This window comes from Nesoenas mayeri (genome assembly GCF_963082525.1).
Source record: "Nesoenas mayeri genome assembly, chromosome: 1".
NCBI classification, from domain to species: Eukaryota; Metazoa; Chordata; class Aves; order Columbiformes; family Columbidae; genus Nesoenas; species Nesoenas mayeri.
In genome coordinates this window covers 207,713,297-207,727,896 of record NC_137541.1, presented here as the reverse complement: position 1 = coordinate 207,727,896, position 14,600 = coordinate 207,713,297, and positions in this window count along the sequence as shown.

Below are 14,600 nucleotides of genomic sequence, written 5' to 3'. Positions count from 1 at the left end.
TTACACAGACTAGAAGCATGAGACATATCTCCTAAAATAGCTATTCACTTGCTAAGGGTTCCACTGAGGTTTGAAGGATGACAGAGTGCCATTATAAACAAGCTATTGTCTCCTCAGCTTTGCCTTCTGCAATACATCATTTTCTTAAAGCATGCAGTGGTTTAGGCAAAACTCTGCTCAGGTGCTAAAAATTCACAGAAGGACAATTAGCAGAGTAGGATGATTGTATCTGACAGTTCTATAATAGTACGAACCCTGCTGAGTTGCCCAAAATGATAGTGGCAAATAAACCAAAGCTATAGTATGTTTGGTCTTTTGTCTATAATTTAAAGAATAACATCTCCTGCTGTGTGATAGCACAATTAATTATATTTTAACACAGGTGCCTATTTTTAGTGTCTGAAAGGAATAAGGAAATTGTGATTGGAGAAGGGAAAAATGGTTTTTAAAAAGAACAGCAGAGACAGTGGGACTGTGTGGCTAGTATAGTTCTGTGGGCAAGAAACAGCAGTGTCGGCACTTTCAAGCACATCACCAGTTCTCACTTAGGTTAACATCAGGTACCTCTACATCTGACAGCTGATCCCTAGTGCAGCTTCATTGTTTGTATACTGATAGCTACATCACTAGCTGCAACAATTAAATGTATTGAAATTAATAAATTAAACTACATAATTTTATTTATTTATTTATTTTAATAATACCCCTTCTCCCCACTAATTCTCCAAGGAGCTTCATCAACTGTCCTCAGAATAACCACCTACACAAGATGCAGGGGCTGCCAGAACCACTTCTGTGCCTTCTAAAATATTTTCCACTCTGGAATAAAATACACAAACAATCCTCTCTTTTCCCCTTCCTTATGCTCACTAATCTTGCATACAAGAGACGAAGATACTGTGCGCAGTTGCTGCACTCTGAAAAAAAACACACTTGAAAGGAAAGAAACTGGTACATACTCTGAGCTGCTGGCTCAGGTCTGCCTGCTCTGATGGGCAAATGCTTATCCCTGCAACCCAGAGGGATACAGTTCAGTTCGACACATTGCTTTTAACATTTCTCTATGGCTAACATGAGACAGCTATAGTACAAGTATTTTGACTTTAAGCAGCAGATCAGTTAATATCCTGCTTTGGGCCTTATTCTGAAGTACCCACTTCTCATGTACCATAACAGAAATTAAAATTTGCACAAGGATCACAAGGGTTCATGGCCTTTAAAATCACACAGGTGTTTTATTGCACCTACATACCCGTTTTATTTTGTTTGAGAGTGACTTGAAGACAAATTCTGCTCTAATGTGAACACTTAATGAATTCTGTAGATCCTATAATGTTTAGTAGAGCCATGCTCATGAAGGTTTAAATCACAATGCTTGCTAGAAGTGTTTTTGTGTACAACTTGCACTTCATGTCATGGACTAACTCCATGATCAGATGTTTCCATTTCCTAGAACATTTCTTTACTGACCAGACAAGAGATCACATCTTAAGGTGTCTTCCCTTGCTGCTCTGCTCCTGACAGGGGGGATTGAATGGAGATAAATCCCTGTCTCTCCTGCTGCCAGAGACTGTTTTACTTGCCAGTTGACAGAAATTTGTACAGCACCCCCAGAAGTGATAAGCACTTACAACTGACTCTTCTCACATGCAAGGCAACAGTCAGACATCTTTATGCTCTTGACATGGAGGGAACAATACTAACGGATTGAGTTATCAGCTCAGTAGGCAATGAGCATTCAACAGATCAACAGAAGAAAAAAGGAGCAGATAAAATGAAAGGAATTTGTATTCTTTTTATTGAATATTGCACTTCCTCTGGAGTAACAGCAATGTCTTTTCCTTTTAATTTTTCCATTTGAATTTGATCACAACCCGTGTAGATGTTGTTTCATGCTTCAGGTGTTTAAACTGACTAATTTTAAGGATGTCCACGGGGCATGCATCTTTTAGCACTCTGAGCAGCTTTTCACACTTCTGCTCTCTATAGGCTTCGAGAAATATTGCTTTACACTCGAAGACACTTTTGTTAAGTGGCCTGGAAGCAGGAATTCTGTCCTGTCATTTTAGCAAAACTAGACTTTAGCTGCAAATAAGGAACCCTTGAAAAAGTCAGTTTTTCCCATTTTAGAAACCTATCAAATATTTCCTCTCTGGTTAGTTAACTTTAACAACACGGACAACTCACAATTGAACTGTATATGTTAAAAGCCCTTTCATCAAACTGCATTTATGGAAGCAATTACCTTAGTGAAATACAGGAAAAAGGTATTATCAGGACACAATCAGAAGGAACTAAGACTCCTACACTGAAATAAAGCAAGGAGTACTGAATTTTATGAACATATTGAAGATTCCAAATAAATTTCAGTGGTGGTCTTAAGTAAAAATAATATATACCATACTAGCAGTAATTATACATATAAAGAAGTAGTCAGAGGGAATCTCAAGTGAGTAGAAATAATCAACCTGGGATCAGAAAATAGCCAATACATGACTAGAGACTGAACTGGTGGTGACAGCAACTCTGAAGTGAGAGTGGTTCTGGAAGGTACCGGTACTTGAGTTTGCTGGACATACTGTTTATGTATGAATCAAACCTGTCAGAGGAATAAAGGATCATCAACTTAAAAGTCAACATCTGCTAGTAGGAAAGAGAAGATGGAATCAAGATTCAATTGTTTTTTTCAGTCTTAAATTTCTATGTGGGTCTACTTGGGAAATTCAGTAGCACTAAACCTTCAAATTAATACGTAATTCTTCTTTGGTTTGCCACTTGAGACATGCAGAGCCTGATTTTTAGGCTTTGTGACTCTGCTGTTGTCACTGATTTAATGGAGCCACTGTATTATCGATCCAAATCTCAATATTCCTCACAACTACTTACACCTCCTGAAGGACTGCTTAAAGGTCTATTAATTTCCACCTGCATTATCTTTAACTACTTACCATCATAACGCTAGATAGTCTGCAGGACAGCCAATCCACTCCCTAGTACTGAGTAGGAGAAAGTATATAAAAACTTCCTTGACAATTATATGTCATATCTGTTCTTAAAAATCTCTAATGAAGGAAGTTCCTCAATATTGTGATACTAGCTACCCATTCCTCTATCATTAAAATTCCTGTAAAAAAAAAAATCAAACAATAACTTTTTCCTCTTTTTCTCCCCTGGAACATGGAGAAAACTTACTTCTTCTCTATGAAAAAAAAAACTTTAATAATGGACTTACACTATGCTCACTCTTTAACTTTCAGAAAAAAAAAAAAAAAAAGCAATTCGTTTCAGTGTTTTCCTTTAGGTCGTGTTTTCTAATTTGCTGATCATTGGCGGTTTCCTTTATTTTCTCTGCTACTTGTCCACACCTGTGATAAGGTATGTTTCCCAACATTTAACACAGTATTCAAATGCCAACTGAAGCAGAATAATTACTTTAGAACTCTCTGACGTTCCTATAATTTTGTTCCTAATATTGTTCAGTTTATTTGCAAAGATATCTAATAAAATAAAAGCAGAATAATTAGCTGTGACCTCTTGACATTCTTATTAATATATTTATACCTACAATTCAACTTTTGCAATGATATCATATTAACTTAATCTATATCAATATTTTAGTTCGGATGAGGAATTTTGAAGTGGATTTCTAGAGATTTCCATATAGCATGCTTATTTTTTTTTTTTTTTTTTTTAATCATCAGAGAGTGGTCTCAGAGTAGACACAACTGAATTATTTTAGGATGAAACTCACTTGGAACCCAAGTCCAGGAGCACAGTAAGCACAAGTACTTCAGCTACTATCTGTCTTTAAGATCACATCCATAATCTGAATTTACCCTCACCCGGAAACACTTTTGGTGTTGATTTTGTGTTTTTAACATTTTTTCTCTATAGAAAATAATCTATTCTAGATGAACTACTTGCTAAGGCAAAAGTAGCTATTTTAGGCTTTCACTTGTGTCAGGCTTATAGGCACATTTGTATCAGCATCCTCTCCAGCCTGAAATAATCCTACACCAAAGCTCTTCTGGGCATTCTAGTTTAAGTGGCTTAGTGTTACAATGGAAGTTGGTGGCAGAATGGAGAACTGAGCACAAATACCCCATCATAACCACTAGCTCATCCTTACCTCCATCACATTAGCAAAGGGACTTTGTGAGGTTTTTGTTTGGGTGTTCTTTTCCTCCAATGATATCAGATGAAATCAAGTAGGCATATGCCATATGAAAACTCACTATTACAGGAAATACGCTTCAATGGACACAGGTTTTTCCTATTATCTTTCTTTTATGTTTTCTAAATGCTGAGGAGAGCTTCCATCCCTGTTTTTCATTACTGTGTTAGTAATTTTGATAAACTTTCTGTATCAAGAGACCAAGATTCTGCACCCACAAGTGTTATTTGAAATACTATTTTAATTGAGAATCCTCCATATAGATGCTATAGCTGTACTGGACCAATTTTGTATTAGTGAAGTACCATTGTGCTATTGCAACAGTAATCTAATTTTTTAATATAATATAAGCTGGAGGAAAAGAAACATTAAATGTTATTTGTCAAGAAGAGTGATCTTTATTAGATCTGACCTTTCTCTAAGACAACACAAGAAAAAGGTGAGTGTCATTTTTATACTTGCAAAGATTAGTTTTGCTTACAGTATGCAAAAAGATGAGTTTCTCAGGGGGCTTAAAATTCTCATTGGAAATAATTGAATCTCATTACCAAGCATGCTCTATGAAACTCTTATGATTTGCCCCAATCAACTATTTTAAAGTGTTTTCCTACTCAGAGTACTACCTTTCCAACCTCTGCTGGTACATAGCGTAGTACTAGCGAACTGACCTTTTATGAAGACTTAAAGCACCATGTAATTAACTTTTTCTATGTACAGAGTTAAGACTTAATGAAGCTGTGAGGTTAAATATCAATATGTCCTTTGTAGGCATTTTTTATATTACACATCTTGTCTTTCAGATGTTAATGATTTATTTTATGTACCCATTTTATTCTTAAAAAAAAAAAAAAAAAAGCAAATTTTTACTGCAGTGCACGGCGTGGTCCAATTTCACTCTTTGAGCAACCCCAATCAACAAAAAATATCTCTGAAATGCAAAGCAATAAGCTGTGTTGGAGATTATTTAACAATCCTCATCCAAAATCCATTTAACTCAATGGAAATGTATTGTACTCTAGGTTGCATGGTTTCCATGTATCTGATCCAGTACAATTTCACTTTAACATCCAGGGCAGCCCTGTGTAAGACCTCTAGATGGTCATCAAAATCTTTTTGCAAGACCAGTAGCTGAATTGCACACCTCTGAACTGAAGTGATTACTCTAGAATAGACATGTGTAGATAGCAATTTCATCGGTGGTTGAAAAGTCTTATTAAAGGGATGAGTATTTGTTTTCTCTATGTCTTAGTGCTAGTTGAAATTCAGAGAAGAGAATTTCCCATTTCTCACTTTAGTTTTTTCCATTTGCAATTCAAGATCTTTCACTGACTGTAGGATTTTTAAGGTGCAAATGGATCTTTTCATATACTTACCCAAGCAGTCTGAATTCAAATAGGAACAAGTTGCAATATGTCACACACTGTAAGAGCTGTTTCGTCGTGTGTACCACAGAAGCTGAATGTATTTCTTGATTGAATTTGACCCATAAATATTAGCTCCTAAATTGGAGCTACTGTTGTGTCTCAGTGTCATATCTAACTAATGAACTCCTAGTACTCAGGCTGTAATCTGCCTAAGTTGACATGCACTGTGCTTAATAGATAATTAATTCTAATTAAGACAATTAAGAAAGATCACGTATCTAGGGAAATTTTGCATTTATTTTTCTAAACCCCATTGACTAATTCATTTAAAGGAGATTTGAAATCTATTCCTAACTGGGTGAGCTATGGAATTTATGAAAGCCACACTCCTATACTATCAGCTGTTTTGCCTCATGCATTTTATTATATATATGAGACAATTTAATTTGCATCTCACTTAAAAAAGAAAAAAAAAATGAACCAAACAAGTTTTTAATATGCATCAGGACAGCAGCTGAAAGCGTATATATCACTCAGGAGCAGTGAGTTGTTACAAGGAAATATTTAAAGTCAGCTAGGAGATAACAGGCCAGAAAATGAAGGCTAGACAATAATGTGCTGAATTCTCTTGACTCCAAAGAATAAAGCAACATTCTGGAAAAAGAAAAAAAAAAACAACAGGTTTCTGAAACTGCTAGAAAGGAAATCTGAAATTGCACGGAAATAGTGTCTAGCAAATAGTGCCACAACATATGAAAAGGCCAATTGCTTCAAAACCTATCCTTTCAGGCTTTCAGGAAAAATGTCTTTTGTTAGAACCAGGAGTGGAAAGTGCTTTTGGAAAGATGTACAACACCAGTAGTCGCACACCTGTCTCCAGCACATGAATTGGGTCCCAGCAGACAAAGTATTAGCGAAACAATGTTCTAAATCTTAACTAATACATTGTTTACAGGAAGCTACAGCAAATTACTCCTGAGTTAGAAAACTTTGGACATCCTACACTGTGTAAGAGGCTGAAGACAACTGCATCCTAGGAAAATAATCTAACCTATGCCCTTATTTCTCTGTTTTTCAGAGAGGTCCCTCCAGTTTGTAGCTCAGGACTTTCTTCTGACATTGACTTTGCTATATTTAATGGTTTGGCTAGTAATCTATATATTACCTGTGCATTCCTCTCTCTTCAGTACTAATAATCATGACAATGGAGAGAGTTAGAGAACATTAAGGACACAGGCCTTCTATAATTTGATATTTTAGGCCAGAATCTATGGAGTTATTCCAGTACTACATGAAAGGTCTGATGGAGACATCAGCTGCATTAGTACAAAGCACTGAGTCTAATGAATAATTGGAGAATTCTTTCCTGATTTCCTTCCCCAAGGCTGAGGTGTGGTTTTTACATTCAGTCTAATTTCATTCATTCAGTCAGAAGTTAATACCAGGCCCTCCTAAGCCAGGTGAACATGATGAGGTTAGAAATTCTGAGATAGATGACACCTGCCAGCTTTTATAATAAAATGACAATGTCCAGAAGGGGCAGTTACACAAAAATGAAGGTAGCGCTCTTGCGGTAAAGATAAATGCTGCATTTTTAGATGAAATACAAAGGAAAGTTCTCAATAGCAGCAGAAAAAAATATTCTGAATTTCTGAAAGTTTTTGAGTTTGTTTTGTTTTAAGCAAGCAAAAATTGCCTCTAATAATGAAACAATTCAAAGACCTTTTTTAAACACCTGATCTAGCAAATATCTTCTTCAAACATTTCTGTCTATTGCGTGCTCTCAGAAGACACATATATTATTTAACCTACTAGCAGTTAAGAAAAGTGTATAAGCAGAAAGTGTCTATAAGCATATGATTTATATACCTAGGCAGAGTATTTATAGACATCCTAAGCTCAGACTGCAAAGCAGACTCAGAGCCAGTTCAGATATAAAACAGGTGCAGTGAAGGAAGCTTCCAATAGAGTCTATAGTCTGGTCCTTCTATATTCCCACCTACCTACAGAAGATTTGAACTTGTACATGTTCTCCTGTAAACTCTTCCAGTTGTTCTCATATAAAACAAACTTTATTCTCAGTATTGCTTTGGTTTAGGATCACATTGCATCAACAGAAAAAATGGAATGTTTTTTGTATGTCTGTGTTCCTGAAGGAAAATGTCTGTAGAATGTTTTACCTTATTCTCCTTATTAATTTAATGGAAATATTCAATAATTTCTTTGGAATATCGCTAATTCCTGATTTGAATATCAATTATAAATGACTAATAAATCTGTTGGAAGTTAACTTAAAAACCCAAGTAGATACGAATATCCCAGAAGAGAAGCAAGAAAACCAGTGAGGGAAAAAATATATCAAACATTATCTCTGGCAGAGTAATTTTCATCTCTACATGTGAAAATGCATTACAATGGAAGTTAATTATCATTATTACCACTCTCCTTTCATATTGGTAAGCTTAGTCAGAAAGAGATTATATAACTCAACAGAAATCCAAGCTGAAAAGTGAGGGAGAGAACCTGTATCTCTCTGAATACCTGCCTGATAGTTTCTAACTCAGCCAACCATGAAATGACAGGAAAAGATTTAAGGCAATAGAAATGTAGCAATCAGCACATCATAGAAAACATGTCAAAATATGTCCAAAGTGGCCACCTTTGCTTAGACCACTTCATTTTTCCCAGGTCTGAAATGTCAGCTGAAAGAAAAGAACATGAGGGCCATTTTACAGTATTAGACCTGGACCAGATTTTGGTAAAATTGTGCAGATGATATTCAGCAATGGCATAAAAATATCTGGTCTTGGAATAAAAAATTCCTATGGTGTGATAAATTACTTATTTTCTTTGTATTATGTATAGCTTCCCTTTTTATTTCATTTATATTATTGGAAAACATCCTTGATTATGATTTAAAATCAGTTGCTGCATACCTCTAATTTAATCTGCACAATTGCATGTTGTTGCATACCTTAAAAAAGTCAAAAGCTATGTGTAAAAGGATAGAAGAAACATATTGTGGTATTTTTTTATTTTTCTTTTTTTTTTTTTTCCTTTTTTTTTTCTTTTTCTTCCTGCAAGTTCAGAAGTAATATCTTTTCCTGATACTGTTCTTCCAAAAAGAGAATTGTTTCTTCTGAGATTAATAGCACCCAGTAACACAAAGCCACAGTTACAGGTGATATTAGAAACTGCAGACTCCAAAAACATCCTGGTTCTATGCATTTAGGCTGCCTCCTTTACTATTTACTGCCTTTTGTAGACTGAAATGATCATAGTCTAGTTACAAAAGCAGCTTTCCTTCTGCAAAGCCATGAAATACTGCAGTGTTTATCTAAAAGCTCTAGAAACCATTCAACAAGAACTGTGATAATAGTTTTTTGTTTTGTTTTGTTTATTTTCTAGAAAAGTGTGGTTTCAATAAAACTTCTACAATTAAGCATCAACTTGCAAGTAGATCTTAATGATATCTGTGTATGTCTGCCTGTGAGTGGAGAGGCATCATGGAGGAGAGCTTAATTAAGTGCAATTTTCTCTCTTATTAGACCTCTTTAGAAGAAATCTCTTTGATTTACTTGGTGTCCCTTTCAGAGGGACCTTTCTCTCTGGCTTTCTTTCCTCCTTTCTCTGGTTTCTCTCCTCTTTCATTTCACCTATTTTGCATATCTTTCTTTCTCCTACCACTTTTTTTTTTCTCTTATTCATTTTATATTATCCTCATACAGACTGTCAGATGGCATGTTACCACTGCAAGACATATTATCAAAACAGTAGCGACACTCTGACCTTGTTTTCCGTAAAAAAAAGAATAAAAAAAAAAAGAAAAAAAAAAAGAAAAATTTTTCATGCTTTGAGGGAATCAACTTCTGATTATTATCATGCCTTGAGTTCTCTGATATTTATATCATCTGATACTAATAATATTTGTAAGCAGCAAAAGATACCATTGCAGATTCAGATCTTGGTAGAATCTTGGAATTGTTCACTGTGTAAGCATGGATGTTCCATATTTCTGTTAGTACCAGGGAGATTACTTGGGCTCCTGATTTCATCACTGCAGTCTCATAATCCACACATTTTTTGGAAGAAGCAATGAAAAATTATCAAAATGCTCATGATAATGAGCTAATGATAATGAGCAGAACACCTCAAGCTCACATTGTATCCACTGACATCCAGGTACTTTCATCATCAAACTAAATCAAAGCTTTACATGATCCTCGGTTAACAGCATTTATAAGCTCCTTAAACACCCTGAGGTGGACAACGCAGTATGATCTTGTGAAAGGCACTTTTCAAATTTTGTCTGACTCTATGAATCAAGCAGCTTATGAAGGATTCATTAAAGACCTCTGGTTATTAATAAACTGCTTGTGTGAGCAAAGACTTTGATTAGAAAGTTTTATTACTAGGGGAACCATCTAGTCCTAAGAGCAACTCATGTTTCAGAAACAAATACTACAAAACATAACAATATACAAAAGTTACATTATTCAAGAATTAACAATAAGTTATATTTCTCTACCTTGATCCAAGTACATGTAAGTTCGGTAACTTGATCTCTGATGGTGTCAGCAGCTAATATTTCAAGAATAACCTGGGAAATCAGTGCACTCCTGCAGCCCTCCTACCAGTATTTTCTATTGGTCATCCAAACTGTGAGGAATTTTGAGAAATCTTTTTAATTCAGTTTTATTCCAGAGCTTATCCTTTAGCTTTTTAAATATCAAATTAGAAAAGCAATCAAAAACAAAACCAACAACAGCAACAGCAAAATAAACCCCAAACCAAACAAAAAAACCCACAACAACAACAAAAAAAAACAACGAACCAACCAAACAGCTCAAACAAAAAAAGGCCACATCATTCATCAGTTTAACACTGGAAAAGTTTTAAGTTGATATGAATTTCTGCCTTTTCCATACACTTGAACTTTAAAGATTCTTTCCAACCTAAACTATTTCATCATTCTATGATTCTGTGTTATACTCCTGCTATCACTAACATTTGTGGAGCATGTATCAGCTGTGAAGAAGGGAGCACAGTGACAACAGAAAAACAGTGATATGGTATTGAAGAATTTGGTATAAAAGTAGATGTTTATTTCTTTCAAAAAGCAAGATAATCACTTAAAAGATATTTAACTTAATTAAATGTACCATGTGGAGAAAAAAAAATACCGCCAAGGAAAACCATATGTACACTTATAAATGAGGTTCAAACACCAATTATAGTAATAGAACTTCACTTAAAACTCACGATCAATTTTATTGAGCCTGTGTGAAGAGTTATCATAGGCTGCAGTTTTAGAAGATTATAGCATTCGCAGCAAAGCTATCACAAGAAGTTCACAACCCCAACCCAGCCTTCACTGTTCGCTGTTTCTAATTTGATCATTCCAGTGAGCCAGTTAACCACAAACCCACAAACAGCTATACTAGCACAAGAGAGAAGGAGTCAAACAGCATCAGAAGAAGACAGAACTGTAGAAATATTCTAAACTGCCTTTGTATGCCAAGCAAGCGTCTTTTGAAACTATATCCTAAAGGTAGATCCATAGAGGATTTTCAGATATGGTGTTAAATTGTCTTTACTAATACTTCTTGGCTGCCTGATGTGAAGCCAGTAATGTTTAGTTAGCTCAGTGTCTCAGAGTCAAATTCAGAAAAGCCAAATGTTAACCAGAAAAATGTATGATAAGCCCTCTAATCACTGTCCCCTGAACACATCCTGGGATTCTACTTATGTATACTGAGTCTGCCAGAGAGTTAAATTATTTCACAGAAACCCATATGAGGCTGTGTTTTAGATCTGTGACCAAAATGACCAACGGGATATCCCACTCTGCATGACATTGTGCTCACCAATAAAAGCTGAGAGAAGAAAAAGGAAAGGGAAGATGTTTGGAGTGATGGTGTTTTGTCTTCCCAAGTAACCATTATGGCTGATGGAGCCCACCTTTCCTGGAGATGGCTGAACAGCTACCTACCCATGGGAAGTAGTAAATTAATTCCTTGTTTTGCTTTGCTTTATGTATTGAATTTTCTTTATCTCAGCCCACAAGTTTTCTCACTTTCATCCTTCTTATTCTATTTCCATTCCACTAGGACAGAGCAAGCTGCTGTGTGGGGCTTAGCTGCCTACTGGGGTCAACCTACACCATTAAATCAGATCAAGTTACTCAGGGCTGTACTCTCTCTGAAGGGTGCCTTAATCATTGATTGTCGTCCCTCGTCCAGTCTCTTTCTTTCCATTCTGGTCCAGCTAAACAAATTAATTTACTGATAAGAAGAATCTTATAAAAAGGAGTCTCCTCATTCTGTTTTGTGCGTGAGCTCCATGTCTCCACGCAATTATTCAAACTGTCCATTTGCAGAAGGACCAATAGATAAGTTACTGTGAACCATGATCTTCCACAGTATGTGCAGTGATGTGCAAGAAAACTTGTGCAGGAGCTTTGAAAGTTTCAGGTTTAGACAGAGTGCTTTTCTTCAAAGCAACCCTTTTATAAAGGAGAGCACCATGGTTTTTTTTTAATATATTTTCCAATAATAATAGCCTTGGTTCTATGCTCTTCAAGGAGCTTAGTCCTTTCAGTGATGAGGTTAAGTTTGCTTTGGCAGACTTCCTCCAAGGCTCTTCATGCAAGGGAATGCCTCAGTGTTTCCGTATGGGCTAAAGTTAGTTGTAAGGATTTACTTATTTAGCCTAATAAATAAATGAATACCCACAGAAAAATAGATAAGCACAAATGTACCTGCTGACTGAAGCTATAGGGTCTATTAGCTCACATGTACATATCTATAAAGAAAATAATCATCTTAGGCTCCCATACAACCCAAAGAGGCAACACATAATTAGTTACATCCTAAAATAGATGTTTAACAGAGATTAGGTTTTTAAAGTCTTTAAAATTCTTCCTAAATTTGAGGCAGAATAATATAAAGCATTAATATATTTTTTTTTTTCTGATCTGTCCTCAGCTTAGGTGTATGAAGGCTGATTTTTGCAATATTAGGAAGATGCTTTCATATATAAATTATGTCACTAATCACCATTAAAAAGATCCCCAGGGCAAATATACTTAAAATTTAGAGTTATCTTAATTCCACATAATGAACTACATTTGATGAGTGTCTGCGTCTTATTTACTGAGAAGATCACATTATTGGGCTGAACTTTAAATGCAAAGATATATTTGATGTCTTAAGGGCCTTACCCAGAATAGCATTTAAGCTTTAAAGAACTGAAGGCCTTCTCTAATATCCCTGGGACTTCGGTTTACAACATACTGAAATGTTGGCTTAAACTGGTGCTTTTCTGAACTGCAGGCTGAAATCCAACTGCTTCTTTAGGGTCCACTGCTCCCTCACGCAATGTGTCAGCACTCCCATTAAAAATCAGCAATAGCTTGGTGTACAATAGTGAGGCCAAAATTGAGCCTTTGTATGACAACTGTGAATTGTACTTACTGTAATGTGCACTGATAAAATAGTAAGGTAAATGCTCCATTATCGGAAGGATCTGAAACACATTTTTTTAATATTTATTAACACACCAGATCTTTGTATCTTGTGCAAATCCAGCACTGCACTAATTCACACAGAGTGTTCAAAATTCACAGTTTTATTATTCAACCAATGCATGCAGTTATATTTCTAGCCTACTCTCTTTTGTCTATATACAGTCATCAAGAGAAGAGGATCTGGGGCTCATGAGGGAATTGCATTTTTCTCCATCAGATATTTTGAAAGAAAATATTTCTCACAGGTAATAAAATGAAAACAAAACAAAAACTTCTAAACATTTTTAACAGACAAAGTAGTTATGTGGTCTTTTCTGAATAATTAGCACTGTAAATCCCCTAGTAAGCTTCAAAAGAAGTCAAGATTTATATGCAAAGTTCACCTTTTTCTTTTTAATGCAGCAGTATCAGAGTGTCAAGGAATTCTGTCACATGTTCTGAAGTTCCAGAGAAGATTTCACAGCTTGGAGGGTAGAGGTTAATGGTTTCTGATAAGGTGTTATTATAGTATGACGAGATTTTCTTTCTGATTGTTTTTTTTTTTTTTCAAACCAGATCAGACAAAAACACATAAAACTTGTGGTTTATATCTTATCCAGCTTAGTGTTTTGAGATGTTTTGATGAGAGTGGCTAGGTCTCAGATTTTTTAAAAAATACTGAAATTAAAAAGACAATCTTGCCACTGTCTCCTTCTTACCATTTCCTTCATTCATGATTAGTTTTCATTTATTTTGTTTCTTTACTGAAGGAGATAAACCTGAATTACAATGTAACCTACAAATAACAAATAACCCTGTCACAATTTTGTCTTTTTTTTTTTTTTCTTCCCCCCCCCTCCCCCCCAATAAAACATGTATCTTTACTCATAGAATTATCAAAGACAGAAACAAACAGCACCATTTTATGGACTAATTCATTTTGAGTTGTATTATTAAATTGTAGAGGTCTGGCTAGTTAGTGGTAATCTCGTATGTTTGTTACTGCAAAGGCAATATTGACTTTATATTTTTTATACCAGTAAGGATGAAAGCTTTAAAATACAAAAAATTGAATACCAGTTTAGACTGGAAAACATCCCACTGTCAGCTCTGTGAAGGAGGTTTTATCCCAGTTTTAAGAAATGAAAAAAAAAAAAAAAAAGAGGGAAAAGCTCTGTAGAACCTTTCTTTTTAATAGATGCTTTTTGTAGAATTACTTTAAGTGTACATTCTACTGAATCAAAGAAGGGTCATAGAAATCCACAGGAACTTATTTCTAAATCTGATCGGCTTTCTTGGAAGAGGAAACAATCTTGTTATTTCTACACAATTCTGTTATTTTATATTTGTTTAGTTCCTTTTCAGTTCCTTTCAGTAAAGCAACGTCAGGAAGAACTGCCATCCAGCGCTGCTGAGGGCTATGGTTCCCAGCAAATAAGGTTTGTTTTGATGTTTGAGGGTACCGAGACCATGGTGCCACTGTAGCTTCTACACATTGCCCAGGTACATCCTCTGACATCCTCACAGAAGTGTGAGGTCCCAAGCTAAACTATAC